Source organism: Perognathus longimembris, chromosome 1 (genome assembly GCF_023159225.1).
Source record: "Perognathus longimembris pacificus isolate PPM17 chromosome 1, ASM2315922v1, whole genome shotgun sequence".
NCBI lineage: Eukaryota > Metazoa > Chordata > Mammalia > Rodentia > Heteromyidae > Perognathus > Perognathus longimembris.
In genome coordinates, this window is record NC_063161.1 from 123,684,778 (window position 1) to 123,699,166 (window position 14,389).

At 36.7% G+C, this 14,389-nt stretch overlaps 1 pseudogene; it reads left to right on the forward strand.

The window, feature by feature from the left end:
* The window catches only part of LOC125352742, a 189,914-nt pseudogene extending 176,051 nt beyond the window's left edge, over nucleotides 1-13,863 (forward strand).
* Nucleotides 13,864-14,389: the final 526 nt, after the last annotated feature.

The window sequence follows — 14,389 nt, forward strand, 5'->3', positions numbered from 1 at the left end:
CCAAATAAGCTACCTTTCAGTGTGGTGGTATTGGTATAACCTGGGGGGATGGGGGGGGCGAAAAGCCCCACCCCATGTTGTCATCATTGCCACGCCCCACTGCGGAGAGTAAGAGGGTATCCCGCCCCATGTTGAGGGGATTGGAACCACCACCACCAGGCTGCAGACAGCTGGGGGGATATAAGAGGGTAGGATTTCCAGGAAGAGGGGAGAAAAACCATGGAAAAAGCAAGGCAACAGGAGGTACCTCCTGGAGCTGAGCAGGGCCCGGGCCTGAGGGGAGCCCGAGCCTGCAGACAAGAGAGCGGGAACCCCAGGCCTGCAGACAGAAGAGCCCAAGCTCGAGCCTGCAGATGGAGGAGGCCCGAACCCCCCCCCCCCCCCCGCCCGCCGCGCCTGCAGAGAATGGAGATTTGAGTGGCCTAGCTCTGGGCCAGAAGAGAGCCCAGGCCTTCATAGCCAAGGCCTGCTGAGAGCTAGAGGCCTGAGGAGAGCAGACAGAGGAGCAGAGTGGAGCCAAGCCCAGAAGAGCCTCAAGCCTGCGGAGGGGCCTGAGGCCTGTGGGAAAGTCCAAGCCTGGTGCCTGTCGGAGCCAAATCAGATGGAGAGAACGTGGAGCAGATGCCTGAGGAGAGTGGAGGCCCCTGGAGAGCCTAGGCCCGAGGAGAATGGAGTCACTCAGAGAGGGGAGAAGTCTATGAAGAACAGAGGCCCGTGGAGAACAGGAGGCCTGCAGAGAGGCCTGTGGAAAGGAAGAAAGGAAAGAAACTAGCCCCCTGGAGGCTGCAACTGCTCCTAGCTCTGGGTTAGCCCTCGGCAAGGAAGTTGCAAACTGACTAATAAAACTTGTTTGTCAACTTTAACAATGCTCTTTGGATTTTCTCACTCTCCAGAATACAACAGTATTTTCATTATGTTTAAGTAGTTGTACAAAGATTTGCAAGTTAACAAAGCACTTCATAAATATAGTGCATCTTACTCACTGTTTCCCCTGTAACATTCTCACTCACCCATCCCAACCACCTTTTACTCACTTTTCTTAATTTAACAAAGCAATTTTAAGTTTAGTTATTGTTATTGCAAAGGTGATGTACAGAGAGGTTACAATTACATAATTCAGATAAAGGGTATATTTTTATTTGAACAATGTCACCTTTTCCCATGTGCTCTCCCAGCTTTTCCCTCCTATTCCCACCCACCAGTTGTATAGTTCCTTTTCAACACAGTGTCTAGTGAGTTTCACTGCTGCATTTGTTCACCCTTTATCCCACCATTTCTGTGTACAACCTTAACCACCCAAAGATAGATGAACAATAAGACAAGAGGAAATGAAAACGAGAACAGCAAGAAAGAAGGGAGGTGGTAACCTCTTATTCCCATTTCCCTCAGTTCATTTCAATAGATAATACTTTATATGGTCAGATGCACATAGATATTGTACCTATGTGATCTTCTCCCAAGAATATCCTCCTTTAATCTCAATGTCTGAATGCCTAGACACACCTATAGTTTATAAAGTCAAATTATGTTTCTTTTTTTAATTTTATGATCCATTGTGTTTACTTGTACATTTGCAGGCACATTCTAGTTATCACAAAATGAGGTAAAACATGAAACCTGTGTTTCTCTGGGTCTGGCTTACTTTGCTTGATATAATTTTTTCCCAAATCTTTCATTTCCTTATGAATAATACAATACCATTCTTTCTGATAGAGGAGTAGAATTTCAATTTGTACACATACTATATTTTCTTTTTCTTTTATTTTTTCTTATTTATTGTCAAAGTGATGTACAGAGTGGTTACAGTTTCATATGTTAGGCCTTGGGTACATTTCTTGTACTCTTTGTTACCTCTTCCCTCAGTAGACGAATGGATCAGGAAAATGTGGTACATATACACAATGGAATTTTATGCCTCTATCAGAAAGAATGACATTGCCCCATTCGTAAGGAAATGGAAGGATTTGGAAAAAATTATACTAAGTGAAGGGAGCCAGACCCAAAGAAACATGGAATTTATGGTCTCCCTCATAGGGAATAATTAGCACAGGTTTAGGCTAGTCACAGCAGAGTATCACAAGAGCCTAATAGCTATGCCCTTATGAATGCATAAGATAATGCTGAATGAAATGAACTCCATGTTATAGAAATGAGTGTTATATCACTGTTGTAATTACTTTCAACATGCCATGCGAAACCATAGCTTCTATTGTTGATGATACTATATTTTCTTGATCCATTCATTCAATGAGGGATATGTGAGTTGATTCCGTAGTTTGGCTATGGCAAACAATGATGCAATAAACATGGTTGTGCTGGTAGCTTTAGTGTAGACCTTGTTTGTGTTTTATTGGATAAGTGCCCAGAAGTGGAAGTGCTGGCTTATAAGGAAGCTGTATCAATGTTTAGTCTTTTGAGGAACTTCCAAATGGTTGTCAGAATGGTTGAAAAAGTTAAATCCCCACCAACAAGGTAATAGGGTTCCCTTCTGGCCACATCCCTGTCAGTGGTTGTTATTGCTAGGTTTCTTGATACAATTCTGTGGTACATACAATGAATCCTTATCTCTTCTCCATACTGCTTAATTCCTCTACCCCTCTTCCCCCTTACTTCACCCTTCTCTTTTGCTAGTATCAATTTCTTGGTACTTATTTTGATTCCAATTCTTTCCATTTCCTTATGAATGGAACACGCAGAAAGGGAGATTTTTTTTTTTACCAGCTATACATCTGAAAAGGCCTAATATCAAAAATATACTAAGAGCTCAAATAATTAAGCCCTCAGAAAATAAACTCTAACAACCCATGACTTAGAAAGAGACCTCTCAGAAGAAGTAAAAATGGTCAGTTGTCACATAAAGAAATCTGGAATATATCTGGCCATAAAGAAGTTGCAAATCTAAACATTGAGATTCCATCCCACCTCAGCAGGAGTGATCAATACCAGACAAACCAACCAACCAACCAACCAACCAACAAACAAAAAAACACTGGTAAAGTTATGGCCAAAAGAGAACTCTATTACATTGTTGGTGGAAATGTAAGCTTGTTTACCACTCTTGAAAGCTGTATGGAGGTTACTCAAAACACTAACTAGAGAACTCCCCGATGACCCAACTGAAAAGATATGGCCCAGCCATCCCAGGGGATCTTGCAGAGATAGTCATGGACAGAAGAAGGTTCATAAGGAGGTTTATTAGTGGGGCCATATCTCCCACAGGAGAGGGAGCAACATGATCGCTGCACCTTATCCAGGTGGTAGCTTCTCTGGAGCTAAAGGAGAAGTAGGTAGGTCTTAATGGTAAGTAGGAATGGCCCATTATAGTTCTAGGGCAGGGAGTATAGATATGGGTAGATATGGGGGCTAATGGGAGGAGCTTAGGACCTAAGGCAGGGGAAATGCTAACACCAACAATTCCACTAATGGCATTTATCCAATAGAGCACAAATAAGGCTACATTAAAGCTACTAGCACAATCATATTCATGGCAGCATTATTTGCCATAGCCAAGATATGGAATCAGTGTAGATGATCCTCAATGGATGAATAGATCAAGAAAATGTAGTATATATGTACATTGAAATTCTATTCATCCATCAGAAAGAATAAATTACATTTAAGTAATCATTAAAATGTAAACATTTAAAATAATATGTTACTAATTGGCTGGAAAGTAGCATGTATACAAATGATAGAATATAGAACTTTTCTGTTGCTATGGTATGTAAAGATTGTTAATTTACAATTTTTCAAAATGACTAGGACTGAAAATGGATGGGGGGGCAGTAAATATTAGACAGTCAATAATAATAGTTGCTAATATTTGTTTAGCTTCTTCTGTGAATCTGAAATTGTGTAGCCAAGATCTCCACTTCACAGATACAGGATATAAAGCTCAAGATAATTGCTGTTTATCAAGCTCACAAAACTAAAGGAAATGGATTTTTAATCAGAGCTGGGCTCTTTCTTATTCCAGAGTATAACGTTTTACCCAGGGGGCTGTGTGGTGGGAAAAAGCCCACCAGGTCAGCAAGCAGGCCCAGCAAGCCCACCGACTGTTATCTGGAATTAAGAGCCCACTGCAACAAAGTTGAAAAAAGGAAAACAACTTTATTGAGAGAGTTCCTACACTGACCGGTCAGAGCTGCAGCACTAACTGGGGAGTAGATACTGTGACCCAGCCTGATCTTACAGGCTAGCTTTTATAGCAAAAATCACATTTTCAGACTAGCCACTCACAGGTGGCCAATGGGGTTAAAGCACATATAGAAAACTTCATAGTCATACCTGGCCACACACAGGTGGCCAGTAAGTTTACAAGGTGTCATATGGTTTCTGTTTAAACTAACCTATCCTTCTACTCTAAGTTAGCAAGTGTTGGGAGACCAATAGAATTACAGGTTTGCTCAAACTCACTACACAGGTGGTTAAGCAGGATACCAAAATGGTTTTCTGCTTTTGCTTGATCTTTGTTCCACCTCCCATTCTTTAGAAAGAGGAGGGGTTTGCACTTAGGTGGCCCTAGGAGATACGGACCAGGCTCTCTTTACATTTCTGTAATCTGAAAGCTATCAGGATGTGTATGGGCTGGGTGTTTCTTTGCTAGCAAGCAAAGGTCATACTATCCCCATCAGCTAAGATGAATGCACTAAATTTAGTATGGAGTCATACTAGCTCAGGGTCCACTAACTCCGGATCCACTTCAGCTGAATGTACGTATGGAAGACTAATGTAAAAATACTAAAAAACAAATCTTTGCATTAGCCCTTAAATAAGTCAAAACTACTGGAAAAAAGCTTATCCAATCACCTTCTTACAAATCCTATTCTTCCCTAGTTTAAATGAGATTTATGAGGTCATCCCAAAAGTGACAGTAATGGAGATTTAAATGCTTTATCATTAATTTACAGATTTACATTTGTCATTTATCAGTGATACATATCAAAACCTCGAAAATGTATTTTGTGGATCATGAGGACCTACTCAGGAATGGATGTTGAGAAGCAGAGAATTGTGAATATCTATGCTATTGAAAATGAAAAAAAAATGGCTTATGAAGAATTTCTAGAAATGAAGGAACAAGATTAACTCAATGAATGCTAGAATAATATACTTTTTTCCTACTTTAGGCAGCTTTTATTAGACTTAAATTGTATAATTTATAACACTATTAATAAATAGTTCATGTATCAAAGGGGCAAAGCCTACAAACATGAACATTTTAAATGCACATATTAACTTAAAAAGACTAATGAATAAATACAAAAACACACACGTTTGCACTAACATTGAATTCCTTTCTGAATACATGTTATATTTATTTGAAATTAATGTATGTATTTATGGTCACTATAAATTTTAATGAGGTTATTGTGAATTAGAAAAGAAACAGATTTTTCAATGCTGTATACATTGACATTCTCTGTATGTTTTTAAACATACAGTTTATCTGATCGTTCCTTTCTCTATTGAGAAATAAGTTAAATTTCTGTAATATTATCAAATTTAGAGTTGATTTTCCCATTGTTTTTTCTTCGGGTTTTGAAGAAACTTACATTCTTCTTCTTAATGCCCCCCCCCCTTTTTTTTTTCTTTGCCAGTACTGGGCCTTGGACTCATGGCCTGAGCACTGTCCCTGACTTCTTTTTGCTCAAGGCTAGCATTCTGCCACTTGAGCCACAGCACCGCTTCTGGCCATTTTCTATATATGTGGTGCTGGGGAATCAAACTGAGGGATTCATGTATAGGAGGCAAGCACTCTTGCCACTAGGCCATATTCCCAGCCCCCTGAGTAGTGTTATTTTTATCTTAGTTGTCAAACACCTTTTCTAGACTCCAGCTATATACTTTACAAAGCTTGCCATGGAGAATGTGTCAGTTCCGTCCCTTAAGATCTTTTCTGTGAACTGTTGTTAGTTTAGCTTGCATTGCAAAAACAAAAATTTGCACTGTATAGAAGTTTCCTGGAATTATTTATCTTTAGGTTTCTCTGGTTGCTTCAGAGCTATTTTTCCTGATTCTTACAAAAACAATCGTGTTTCTCACTCTAAAAACTTACCTTCAGAGTACAAATTAAAATAGTGGAGAGTTTCATTATGTGTTGATTCCCTTTACAAAATTACTTGCTTTTTTATGTTCTTATATTTTTAGAATACTTTTTTCTCAGGCTTCATGATTTTACATGAATGAGCATTGGTTTTAAATAAATGAAATCCCAACCCCATTTTGTGTTTGCTTCGCTCTGTGCTTTTATTCCTTTTTCATTTGTTTTCAACTTTCATGGCTGACATTTCCCTCTCATTCACAGAGATTCACAGATAGATTAATTTATGCCTAAAATGTGTGACTTCTGTAAATAGCTACCTATTTATAATTTACATTTAATCAAGTAAGCACTGAAACAATTAAACCCAACAAGAACTTCAAAATTGAGACAAATACACTAGTATAGAGTCAATTAATTCATGCCAAAAGAAAGGATTAAAATGGATAAATCCTTTTCAAATTACAACCATCCCATTAAGACAAGATATCAAAACAATACTTATTTAAAAAGAACAAGCCATAGATTAGAGCTTCACTTTAATTTATTTATCCTCTATTAATATACATAGTTTTTCCTTTTTATATAAAATGAATTATTTAATGCACATTGTTTGTGCCATCTGATTCTTCCTTTATTACTTTTTTTCCCTTTTGTTTAGGGTGATTTCTATAAAATTTTCCTTTCTAAAACTAACACTTTTAAAATATATTTTTATTATCTTTAAGTAATTGTACAAAAGTGTTGCCATTGAATAAAGCAGTTTATCAATACAATGTGTCTTGATCAATGCAACCCCTGTCAACACACTCACTCTTCCTTCCAAATACACTTTCCTTAATTTTGTAGAATGTGAATTTGATTTTTGACTGTATTCTCTTCTCTCTTCATTTGTCTACCCCTGCCTCTTGACTCAATTCCATCTCTTTCAAGTACTCATTTCCTGGTGTGTGTGTTTGTGTGTGTGTGTGTTTATACATTTGTACCTCTAGAATTTATTTACTATAAAGTTTTATTTCTTGGATTCTACCAACTTTCAACCTAATTACAACCTTACATTTATTTATTTTTTTAAAATTCATTTATTTATTTATTTATTTATTTATTTATTTATTTATTTATTGCCAGTCCTGGGGCTTGAACTCAGGGCCTGAGCACTGTCCATAGCTTCTTTTTGCTCAAGGCTTGTGGGGCACGCCTTGCAGCATTGAGGCAATCAGCTGGCCCGCCTGTTTTCCCAGCCTGAGGCCCCATGGCTATTAGCCCTGCCTGTCTTCTGGGTCCAGAACTGGAAAGGCGGTTCTAACTGGCCCCGCCTCCCAGCCTTGGGACCATGTGTAGCAAGATGGCAGCTGGTGGTGAACACAGAGGCGGTCCTGTGGGCTGTGACATAGACTTAGGCCTCTCCTTAGGGTGGTCCCTCTGCCCTCCACCCTTGATGGACAGCTCAGGCAGCTTCTCATAGCTCCTGGCTAGGTGCGCTACACCCCTCCCCTTCCTGCCACTCTCTGGCCCTTAAAAGTGTGATTCCCCCCTGAATAAACTTGAAACTGCATGAACTTTCTCCTGGGCCATCTGATTGTCTTCGAAGGGGGGCTGGGTGGGGGCAGTTTTTCACCTTTTCTTGGCTTGCCTGTTGCCTCTCCCGCTGGCCAGGAGAGCACTGGGGGCAAAGGACCCCGACAAAGGCTAACACACTAGCACACTATCACTTGAGCCACAGCACCCCTTCTGGCTTTTTTTATATATGTGGTGCTGAGGAATCGAACTCAGGGCTTCATTTTCGAGGAAAGCACTCTACCATTAGGCCATATTCCCAGCCCCATATTTCTGTTTTCATGTAACAATTTCTATAATTTTTGTAAACATTTTTTGCTTTATTACTTTTAAGGGAATAGATGAGACATACTAAAACTTAATGATTCTTTTGGAAATTCTTATTTTCATATATACTATTCATTTCTTGGTTTGGAGATTTCTTTATTTTTTTCTTTATTTATATTAGAATCCTTTATTTTATGACTCAACGTTAAGTGGTTTTTGAGTCTATTAGTACAAGATTTAACATCACAAAAGAAAGGTTTGGTTTTATGATGACTTAGAAAAAGGAGAATGAAACAGGATAAGCAGTCTTTTCCATTAAAATATTTTTCTGAGATCTTATTACTTTTATCTGCTGGTTTAATTTTTGAAAGTCCCATATTAGCAAAGATTTTCTTAAGGATTTCTCATGTGAACTACTGAGTCTTTAAAAACAATTAATTAAAATATTTTAATTGTTATTAATTGTTGATAATTTAATTGTTTGTAACAGTCTGTTATTATTCTTAAATACCAAACATTAAGGTCTCTGTAATTATTGATTCTTTAAATTTTGTCATGTGTCTTTGAGTTAGTTTTGTTTAATTTCTGTAGTCACTGATGAAGGGACTAATAATGTTGGGTTTTGCCCCAAATCACAAGCAGGAGATGGAGGAACTAAAGGTAACTAATATGCTCTTTCTCCAATTGCAATTACATAGCATAGCATATCATTTATAAGAGTAATTTGTCATAAATAACAACACTTGTGATCCCCAGTATGCTTATGAAGTACAATTGTGCCTGTGTGTTTTAGATTTGTAATATATTTAAAGCATTGACTTCACTGTTTTTTAAGCACATAACCAGTTTGGCCTTTTGATGATAGTTTTCCTTTGCTTTCTACTAGATTTTTCCAGCTTATGGGAACCATCCATTTTGAATAACCTTTAGAAAATTCTTATGTGATCTCATTGCATTCCTCTTTTGTGTTAGAAAAAAAAGAAAGACATTTAATGTTTCCTCCTATATTCCAAGATCTTTGGACTAGTTCCAGTCTCTGAATCATGAGTCAAAATGGTGTCTATATATTCTAGGTTTAGGCTATATAAAGCATTCAATCATGACTGCCAGCTCTATCTTTCTTTTTTTGCCACCTGCTGAAACTAATGGGCTCAAGAGATGCCTGCAAGTGTGAGACTGAGTTACTTCATGGATGAAGACTGGAGAGTTCATTAGTCTATATTTGTTTGAGTGTGTGAAGAGGAAAACTGTGTTTGTAAACCATTAAGAATTGAAGGTAATCTCAACATATCTTGTCCTATCTATGGCTATTACTACATCTTAGTAACTGCTTTTCATTCATGTGATAAATTAAATGGTTTTAAGAGTCACTTGTTTTCAATATAACTTGATTATTTCTTTTAATAATCTTATCTATAAAGCAAGTTCAATTTAATTCATGTTAGTTATTTTTAGATCTATCTGTCAATCATCTATCTATCCTAAATGTGAGAAAAGGGCACGAGTCTCAGTTACCAAAGATAATATGAGAGTTAGCTATTGTAATTAAATATCTAATGAAAGAATAATGGGAAGCATCCTCTATTTTCAGTATTAGTTGTTACAAAGCTCTTATAAATGTACTGACTATTTATTTAATTACAAGTGTCACAAGACCATATTTCATCATTTAGAATCAGAAATAGCCTTGAGTTCCCAACTGAGTGACTGAGTTCCATCAAAATAATTTAGACTCTAATATAGCACAAGCACTGTAGTTAGCACTGGAATCAGTAAGTAAAAGTTACAGAATTCTTATCATATTACACAAAAATATTTATTAAAAAGTGTGTTGAACAATGCAACTTCTGAAACATCCTTATTGCTACTTTTTTATTTTTGGCCAGTCCTGGGCCTTGGACTCAGGGCCTAAGCACTGTCCCTGGCTTCTTCCCGCTCAAGGCTAGCACTCTGCCACTTGAGCCACAGTGCCGCTTCTGGCCGTTTTCTGTATATGTGGTGCTGGGGAATCGAACCTAGGGCCTCGGGTATCCGAGGCAGGCACTCTTGCCACTAGGCTATATCCCCAGCCCCGACTTATTGCTACTTTTGTGACTTGACTGAATCATTTAACATCTTTAAACTTTAGGCTCTGTTCTGATAACTGAATGCACACATGCACAAATACATATGGCAACTACATAATAAAAACTTAATTATGTTATTAATATGGAGAAGATAACATGACATCCTACATCATTTTATAGAAAAGTCCGTTCTGTGCATATTAGGTAACATAATGACTTCTACTGAATAATCAACAAAAAAAATTGTCTCTAAAGTAAACATAATTGTCTGCCTACTGAAAAAATAGTCAATATGTTTAATGAAATTAACAGCAAGATAAACTTCGAAATCAGACTACTCAGTAAAATTTTAATTTATCATTGAAATCAGTTATTTTAGAATATGTCTCTTTCAAAAGTGTTACATTTGATTTTAGATAATCCATCTTTTGTTTAATGTGTACTTAAAATAAAGGCAATCTTAATGGCAAAAAAAAGAAATGATAAAATAATGGCCTTCACAGGGAAATGGTCAGATCTTGAATGAATAATGTTGAGCGAGACAAGCCTAGAGCACAGAGGACAAAAGGTGCATGGTCTCCCTGATATGTGGTTGTTGGAGGGGAGGGGAGAACAGTAGAAATCATGTCTGTAAAATAACAAACTTCTTTTCAAGTGGTATTTCTACATGTTTTCATCAGCAACTTTACATCATGTCTCTAAAACCAAACAATTACTAAATAAACAGAAAAAGGTCTAGGATAGGCCTGCCAGGAACACAATAGCTCAACAGCTACATACATATGATTATATAAGATGAGGCTAAACAAAATGAACTCCAAGAGATGGAAACAGGAGGATTTTACTGTTGTCATTATGTTTAATGTACTCAATGAATTTCCTTTGACGTACTCCCTGTGGTCACTGTATATGATTCTGGTACACTGGATATTGTATATATGTTTATCTGAACTGGGAAAGGGAAAGAAAAATGAAGGAGGGTGTAACAAATATGAGAAGAAATGTACTCACTACCTTATTATGTAACTATACCCTCTCTGTACATCACCTTATCAATAAAATTAAAATTTTTTTTTGTCCAGTCCTGGGGCTTGGGACTCAGGGCCTGAGCACTGTCCCTGGCTTCTTTTTGCTCAAGGCTAGCACTCTACCACTTGAGCCACAGCACCACTTCTGGTCATTTTCTGTATATGTGGTGCTGGGGAATCGAACCCAGAGCCTCATGTATATGAGGCAGGCACTCTTGCCACTAGGCCATATCCCCAGCCCAATAAAATTTAATTTAAAAAAAAAGCAAAACAAAACAAAAAAAACCAATGCAATTGGAGAATAATAATAAAGTCACAAAATGCAGTAAGAGAGTTTAGGGGAGGGCCACATTGGTTAGCACTAACTGATTAAATGAAAGAGTCAATATTTTATTAGGAATTGTTTAAGATTCTGTTGTATCATTTAAAAAACTGCTTTAAATTGATTTTTTTCCATGAGAAGATTCTTTAATGATTTAAAGGAAAATGATAGATTTCTTGGACTTCATTTTATGATATTTTTTATGAGAGTACCAAGGTAAAGGAATAGTCTTTTAATGTTTACATTATTATTTGGTACTTATGAATCCTTTCATTGCTTCTTTTCCTTGCTTTTGATTTTTCACTAGTGTGGACTCTCATCTGGTTTTCCTTTAAGCATAGAAACTTTCAATGGAACCATGAAACAATTTGAAAAACTTTTTAATATTTGAGCAGTGAAAACAAGGGAGAATATGTGAATCAAAGATGACCTGTGTGATTTTCTTTGTTATCTCTGTACTGAGAGAAAATATATTTTAATTATATAGTTAGAGGATAAACAAGAGATCTAAACAAAGCAAAGCTTTGAACCATGAAGGACTGTGAACAGAAAATGATCATGTAATAAATTTGAATGCAAATAGTATAAAAGAGAACCATGTTTCTTCCAGCTGGCCCTTTCCTAACTAACCAGCTGCCAACATTAGCAAAATTTGTTGGGAATCCAAAGCACTTATACTCTGTGTGTCTAACATAAACCATTATGTCACTTGTGGTGCTGGTTCTAAAACTATTTGATGAGTTTTCTTTTTTTTTTTTTTGTTTTCCTTTCCCTCAAAACTCTCTAGTCAACTTGCTGATGCAAACGTCTGGACACTTTCTAATGTAATAAAAAATGTAAGACAAATCCCACAAAGCCAGTAAATACCCTCTTTGTTTCTGATGCATGTCAGGAAATTGAAGTAAATAGATTTAAAACTCTACCATTACAGACAATGAAATGAAAAAGCCATTAGTAATCATAAACCCATTAGAACTCTGGGCACCAAAAGACTATTGTAGAAAAATTTCTTGACCAGATTAAAAAAAAAAAAAAGAATGTATTGATACCATTCCTCTTCCATTATTTAATAAAAGGGGTTGTTTTGCTCTTAGTATTTTATCCCTTTGGTAAATGGATTATTTTAACACAGAAAGTTTCATGGGTATCTTTGACTTGTTAAGAAATATACATGAAGGAAATAAATACAAATAAATAAATCATAAAACAGAGCAGAGGACTAGTTTTGTGGGCATCAAATTGAAGCAGTATCAATGAATGGGCTGAATAGAGGCAAGCTTGACTGCTTTCAGATTCACCATCAATGCTTTTAGGTTTTCCTTTTGCTGTCCTGTCACATGTTCATTTTTGACATCAAAAGTAAACCATATCTCAAGCAATGACTGTCTCTTCCAGCATTAGAAAAATATTTTGTACTTCAGTACACAAGGAAGAGAGGTATCTGCACCTATTATTCTCTGCCAAGGTAATTAAAAATAACTCCAAGAAGAAAGGAACTTATTTTTAAACATAGGATCATAATAGGCACTGATCAGAGGAAGCAATGTGGGTATAGAAAATTTAAGATTGCTCATCAGTGGCTATAATCATGTCAAGCACTGGTGGAATAATCTAATGTATGAAACAATGGTCATTTAAATAAAAAAAAACAATGGTTCATTCTTAATTGTGAAGGATACCTTTTGGCCAACTCAATAAAATCCCAAATTCTTCTCTAAAATAGACTCTGTAGTTGTTGTGTTTTGTTTTGTTTTTTAGCATTTTTAACATATTCATCCATTGGAAATGGATGCTTATATAACAAAGTATACTAGATAGCACCCCTATCACCACCGTCCTGCAAAAATCAACTACAGTTACATTAATACTACGAAAGAATTGTCCTATAAATTGTCAGTCATCATTGTGCTTGGAGCAATTGTTCTTAATATATTCTTCATTTATATTGCTCCATCTTCTACTTCTTTCTCTTCACCATTTTGCTCTATTTTAGTTTATGTGTCTTGTTCAGGTAAAAGAATGCCATGGACTAGTAGACTGTGGCTGGAGTAGAACAATTTCAGAAAATCTTGAAAGTGTTAGAGTGGCATGTGTTCATGTATCTCCTGCAAATCGTTGTAAATATGTGTGGAAACTTCTAAGGCCAGACCAACAACCTGTTGTACTTTCTAATGATTCAGCAGTCCTAGAAGTAAACAGAGATGTTCACCCCTTGGCTTTCGAGTGTGAAACCCTGGATAATGGTGAAATAATAGCAACAATTAAATTCACAATCTATACAAAACTGAATTTCAGATGAGAAGATCAAATCGGCCAGACACTGATGCAGTCTTAGTTTTTGTGCTAACCATAGGAGTCATTATCTGTGTATTTGTGTTCTTTGTATTGATCTTCATCATTCATTATAAATTGGGCACCGGTGAAGGCGTTCTGAGGGGCAAAAGCCTCTACCACTGAGATACATTCTGACCTGAGTTCTGTGAGATACAAAGATTCGACATCACTTGACCAGTCCCCTGCAGAGCTACCTGTACATGAAGTTGATGCCTTAAGTGAATGGAATGAATGATATATGACAAAGCAAAAATATCAGAGCATATCAGATTCACTATTACACCTGATTGCTACACATCTCTCCTGGACAAAGAGTTGTTGGAGTTTAGTTTTGGGCATGAACCACAGGATTGTAGCTTTTGCATTTCGGAACGGCTGGCTATCGGTGGTCTTCTTGGTGGTGATCTCACGACTTGGGCATAACACTTACTTATTACCCTTGATAACTTCTCCAATTAAAAATAATTTTTATAGGCACTGTGCTATAATATGTTATAATTAAACAGTTTAAAATTATTATAATAAACTAGCAATTAAAAATATTATGTCAATCTTTCAGCAACCTGAAACCAAAACCATTGTCAAAATGTTCCTAGTTCGAGCTTAATCCATTTCTTTGATCTGCAATGTTACTATACATTGGTAAAAGAATTGGAGGAAACAAGTCAAAATATAGCTTAGAATAAGACAGCCTAATGACAAATAGATATTATAATTTTTAAATTAAACTTACTAGTGGTTTGATAAAACAAGCAGAAACCATTTTGTGCAA